This window comes from Melospiza melodia, unplaced genomic scaffold, assembly GCF_035770615.1.
Source record: "Melospiza melodia melodia isolate bMelMel2 unplaced genomic scaffold, bMelMel2.pri scaffold_45, whole genome shotgun sequence".
In the NCBI taxonomy this organism is placed as follows: domain Eukaryota; kingdom Metazoa; phylum Chordata; class Aves; order Passeriformes; family Passerellidae; genus Melospiza; species Melospiza melodia.
The window spans coordinates 23,108-29,107 of record NW_026948772.1 but is presented as its reverse complement, the minus strand read 5'-3'; positions in this window follow the sequence as shown (position 1 = coordinate 29,107).

Here is a 6,000-nt window from a genome sequence, read left to right as displayed (position 1 = left end):
GACTGTTCTGTGATGTTACTCAGACACCCAGTGATACCACAACCCATTCTCTGATGCCACAACGCCACCCTCCATGCTGGCAGAGTCTGCTCTATGGCGTCACATCCTACCCTATCATGTCCACGCCACCTCTGTGATGTCACAATCCCCTCAGTGATGTCACACAATCCTCTCTGTGATGTCATTCTGCCACTCTGTAATGTCACCGCACACATTTTGACTGCACAGCCTGCTATATGATGTCATACAGGCATGCCGTGATGTCACAGCCTGCTCTGTGATGTCACAAAGTCCCCTCTATGATGGTGCAGCTGCTCAATGACCTCACATAACAAACTCTGTGATGTCATAGCCCAATCTGTGACCTCACACAGCTCACTCTGTGCTGTCACACAGCCCCTTGCTGACATCCCAGCTGCTCTGTGCCTCTATGACACAGCCACAGAGGTGCTGCTGTGACACAGCCCCCTCGGGGACATCCCACAGCCCCTGCCAGTGCTGAGCCCCTGTGAGCTCTGTCTGTGCCCTGCTGGTGTCCCTGAGGGGCCCTGGCAGTTCCCCAGCCCTGCTGGGCTGTGCACAGGAGCTGCTCCTGGCCAGAGCTGTCTCTGCAGCGCTGCCCTTGCCAGGAGCTGCCTCTGGGCCAGAAGCCCGGCCCAGCTCAGCAGCACAGACACAGCACAGGGACTTTAATGAGCCTCTGGGGCTTTGGTGCTCTTTGCATCAGACCCAGTCCCTCAGCGTGTACTCAAAGAACTTCTCAAGAGCTCAAAGTGAGATTGAAACACTGAAGTTTCTTGTACTTTAAAGAGATCCCTGTGAGGGACAGGACTGAGAAAGTGTCCCTGGGTTCCAGGGAGAGCAGAACACTGGAGGCAGTGATGGCAGCTGGGGACAAACAAGGCAAAGGTGTTTCTAGTGCTTAGCACACCTGGATGTGTTTGAGGAATGCAAAGGGCCAAGGCCTGAGCCCCAGCCCCTGGCCAGGCAGATCCTGTCCCTCCCTCTTTCCTCAGGGCTCTTCCTGGGATGGGCACTAGCATGTGGGCATGTGCAATGCCAAGGGCAGGAGCATGGGGCAGCCCCTGCCAGGCTGCTGAGCAGGGACAAGGAGGCAATGAGGCCCCAGCCCTGCAAGGGTCACTTGTCCCCTCCTGGCCTCAGGCCCAGGGCCAGCAGCCATGGCCAAAGTGCTGCCCAAGGTGGCTCTGGCAGGGCTGTCTTGCAGCTGCTGCACATCCCTGTGCCCTGTGCAGCCCAGGCTGTCCCACGGTGTCCCTGCCCTGCGCCTCTGTCCCTGCAGGCTGTCGGCATCCCCCGGCTGCCCCACCTGGCTGGGCCCTTCCTTTGCTGACAGCTCTGCCTCCTGCCTGCCTCTGCCTGCCAACACAAAGCCTTAGGCTGCTCCAGGTTCCTGCTGGGGACTTGCTGCACCACAGCCCTGCCCTGCCAGGGAAATTCCTTTCTCCTGGTGCCAGTCTGAGCCTCCCAAGCTGCACTTGGCATTAATTCTTTCTCTCTCTGGCTGTTTTCCACTATGTCAAAAGAATCCACCATCACTGAAATCGCTCTTTAAACACTCTTCTGGCTCTGCTCCACTGTCCTCAGCCTCCACCCCACTGAGCACAGAGCTCCTTTGTCCCTATACAGTGCTCATGTGCCCAAGGCCTCCAAACCCCTCCTTGGGACACCTCTGGGCCCTCTCCAAGATGTTTCCAAATTAAAACATTCAGCTTATAGTCGAAGAAAAGCACCAGAGGACAGGGTCAGCCTGACCTGTCTGTCCTGGCTCCTTTTGTCTGGGACCAATCCTTGGATATACAGAATTTGGGAGGCCAAATTCAAATTTTGGCCATGGTCCGTGGACAAGAAGGCTGGTTCTTTTCCACAGGATAGAAGGAGCAGAGCCCCAGTGTTTCCAGGACAGATGAGAGGTGACCATCAGAGGCCAAGGCCAGCCAGAGCTGGCAGGTTTTGTTTTGTGAGATACCCTTGCAAATAGGAATTTTTTAGGGGGAGTACCAATTTTGGCAATAGGCATCTGCAAAGGGGGACAGTTCTTTTCCATAGCAAGGAAAGCATGGAGCCCCAGTGCTCCAGGAGCTGATGAGAGGCAGCCCTTGACATCCCAAGATCAGCCACAGCTGTCAGGTGGCCCCTGGGAGGCCAAGCATGCCAGAGCTGTTCCATGTTCCCTGGGTTCAATGGGGACCCACAGTGTCCCAATGGTCCCTTGCTTACAGGTGGCCCTGAGGTGCCATAATGCCCCCTTGGTGACACGAGACCCTGAAGGGTCACAATGGTCTCCAAGGTTCCATCAGGCCCCACAGAGCCATAATGGCCTTTGGGTCCATGAAGCCCCACTGTGTCACCAAGGCCCCTTGGTTCCAAGGGCTCCAGTGGTGCCACAATGATCCCCTTGGTTCCAAGGGCTCCAGTGGTGCCACAATGATCCCCTGGGTTCCATGGGCTCCAGTGATGCCACAATGATCCCCTTGGTTCCATGGGCTCCAGTGATGCCACAATGATCCCCTTGGTTCCAAGGGCTCCAGTGGTGTCACAATGATCCCCTTGGTTCCAAGGGTACCAGTGGTGCCACAATGATCCCCTTGGTTCCATGGGCTCCAGTGATGCCACAATGATCCCCTTGGTTCCATGGGCTCCAGTGGTGCCACAATGATCCCCTTGGTTCCATGAAGTCCCCAGTGTCCCAGGGATCTCCATGGGAAGGAAAGAACCCAGCCCCAGTATTGCAGGGGCAGCCACCAGAGGCCAAGGCCAGCCAGACTTGACGGTACAGGCAGATTTTGCCTGGGAGCAACCCTTGGATATTAAGAACTTTAGAGGTGGAATCTCAATTTCAGCCATTTCTGCATGGATAAGAAGGACGGTTCTTTTCCATAGGAAGGAAAGCACTGAGCCCCAGTGTTTGGACAGCAGGGGAGAGGCACCCTCAGGAGCCCAAGGGCAGCCAGACCTCTCTGTCCTGGCAGCTTTCACTTGGGAGCAATCCTTGGATGTACTGAGCTTTGGAGGTGGAATCCCAATTTTGGCCATGGTCAAGATTGGTGGTTTTTTTCCCCATAGGAAAGTAAAGCATAAAGTCCAAGTGTTTTGGAAGCAGATGAGAGGTGGCCACCCTCAGGCCAAGCCAGCCACACCTGTCTTTCCTGGCACCTTTAGTTTAGGGGCTTTCCTTGAATATTGGGCATTTTGGAGGTGGAATCTCAGTTTTGGCCATGGGCACCTGGACAGGAAAAAGAGTTCTTTTTATTAGGAAGGAAAGCACAGAGCCCCAGTGTTTCAGAGGCAGATGAGGGCCAGCCCTCAGGAAGTCAAGGCCAGCCAGACTTGTCAGTCCTGGCAGCTTTTGTCTGGGAGCTATCCTTGGATATAAGGAATTCCAGAGGCAGTTGCCCAATTTTGGCCATGAGTGCCTGGTCGAGATGGATGGTTTTTTCCTATAGGAAAGAAAAGCATATGGTCCCAGGGTTTCAAAGGCAGATGAGAGGTGGCCCCAGGTAGCCAAGGCAGCCAGATCTGTCTCTCCTGGCAGATTTCATCTGGGAACAATCTGTGCATGTAAGGGAATTTGGAGAAGGAATCCCAGTTTTGGCCATAGGGCCCTGGAGAAGGACCAGGAAAGTTCTCTCCCATAGGAAGGAGAGCCCAGAGCCCCAGTGCTTCAGGGGCAGGTGAGAAGCAGCCCTCGACATGCCAAGGTCAGCCAGACCTGTCCAGCAGCCCCCGGGAGGCCAAACCAGCCACATCTTCTCCCTGTCTCGTTGGTTCCATGGGGCCCCACAGTGTCCCAAGGGTCTCCTTGATTCCAGGAGTCCCTGCAGTGTCACAGTGTTCTCCTTTCTTCTGCAGTGTCACAATGGCCTCTTGGCTTCCCTGAGCCCTTCAATGTCCCCATGGCCCCTTGGCTCCCTGTGGCCCCGCTGTGTCACAACGGCTCCTTGGTTCCATGGGCCCCACAGCTTCATCCTTGGCCCTTGGTTCCATAGGGGGCCTGAGTTTCACAATGGTCCCCCTGATTCCGTGAGGCACCAGAATGTCACAATTGTCTCTTTGCTCCCATGAGGTTCCATAGTGCCACCATGGTGTCCTTGGATCTGCATGGTCACAATGGCCCCTTGGTTCCATGAGTTTCTGTTCTGTCAGCAATGGTTTCTTTGCTCCAGAGGGGCCTTGATGTGTCACAAGGGTTCCATGGCTGGGGTTTGTGTCTCACCCACACTGAAACCCCAGCAGTTGGTAGCCATGTGCATTTCTTTCTATAGAGCTTCTGTCCTCCTGTCTTGCTCCTTATAATGCTCTTGATATGGAACATTTTTTGGTACCTCAACAACTGAAGTGGTTAAACGTTTCCAGGTGCAACAGGCTGAGTTAAGGAAGTTACTGCTATGGTGTTTTATGTTGAATTAGATGTTTTATTAAATCTTTTTCCAAAGTTTCTTGATTTTCTGTACTTTGGCAGTAAAATTTTGTGTCATTTTGACCTCTTGAGAATATATGGTTGGTGTTTCTCCTGTGCACCAAACTCCAGTAAAGGAACCTTTGGTTATTGTGAGAAACGACTGCTGACTTTGAAAATTTTAAAAGGTTTATTCAACCTTAACATAAATGACAAGAAAAGGACTAAATAAGGAAGAACAGGCCTGGGAGCTTCCATCGTGGCTGCCTACCACGTGCCTGGCTCATCCTCAAGATGGACGCTCCGCCTTTTATACCCCAAGGATTGCATCAGCCAACCCTGGCCCCTCCCACAGTCTGTCAGTCAACTCTTCTTTGCTGTTTATTGGTGGAGTCTGCTTTCTTGCAGCTTGATTGGAGGGTCAGGTCGTGTCATGCCACGCCCCCTCCCCGAGGAACAAGCTTTTGTATTCACCTTCTTTCCACTTGTCCTGGATGGCTCAGGCTGTCTGATGGTAACAATAGGGGGAAAGGGGACTGTGGGGAGAACAGAGGACATCTAAACAACAGCCTGCAATAACGTAATCACACATCAATAAAGCTTCTCTTAATATTGACACAGTATTCATCCCTTAATTGTGAGAGCCAATCATCTCATTAGCCATCTGTAAGACAAAGGGACTAAAATCACCATTAAAAGGCTTGGTTCAACCTAAAATTACCTAAAGAGGCCTAAAATCCAACCATACAGGCCTAAAATCATCCAAAGTCATCTAAAATCCACCTTAAAACTGCCCAGTTTATCCTAAAACCACTCAAACAGACCCAAATCCCACCCAAATGGGTTTATATCATCCAAAGGGATCTAAAATCCACCCTCAACCCTCCAGATTTGGCATAAAATCAGCCAAAGGGGCATAAGATCCACCCCAAAAGGCATGAAATCACTGTAAGGGATCTGAAACCCACCCTAAACCTGCCCAGTTTGGCCTAAAATCACCCAATTGGACCTAAATTCTCCGGGACCAAGACCAAACACAGCAGCAGAACCGGCACCAGCAGCAAGACTGAGACCAACACGGGAACTGGGATTGGCAGCGCTACAGGACCGGCACCGGGACTAGGACCGAGACCCAGACCAGAACCAGCACCAGAACTGCCACTGGGACAAAGCCTGACACTGGGACCAGCAACAGGAGTGCTTTGGAACTGGGACTGGCACTGGCAGCGCTCCAGGACTGGGATCAGGAACAAGACTGGAACCCGGCACCTGCACCGGGACTGCTCTGGGACCGGGACCAGGACCGAGACCGGGAGCCCACCAGGACTGAGACCGAGACCGTCACCGGAACCAGCACCGAGACCGGCAGCGCTCTGGGACCAGGACCGAGACTGAGATTGGCAGTGGGAGCACTCCAGGACCAAGACTGGCACCAGCAGCAGCACTGGGTCCAGAACTGCTCTGAGACTGAGACAGAGACCAGGACCGGCACCACTGTGCGATTGAGATTGACACGAGAACCAGAATCAGCACTGGGAGTGCTCCGGGACTGAGACAGAGACCGAGGCTGGCACCGGGAC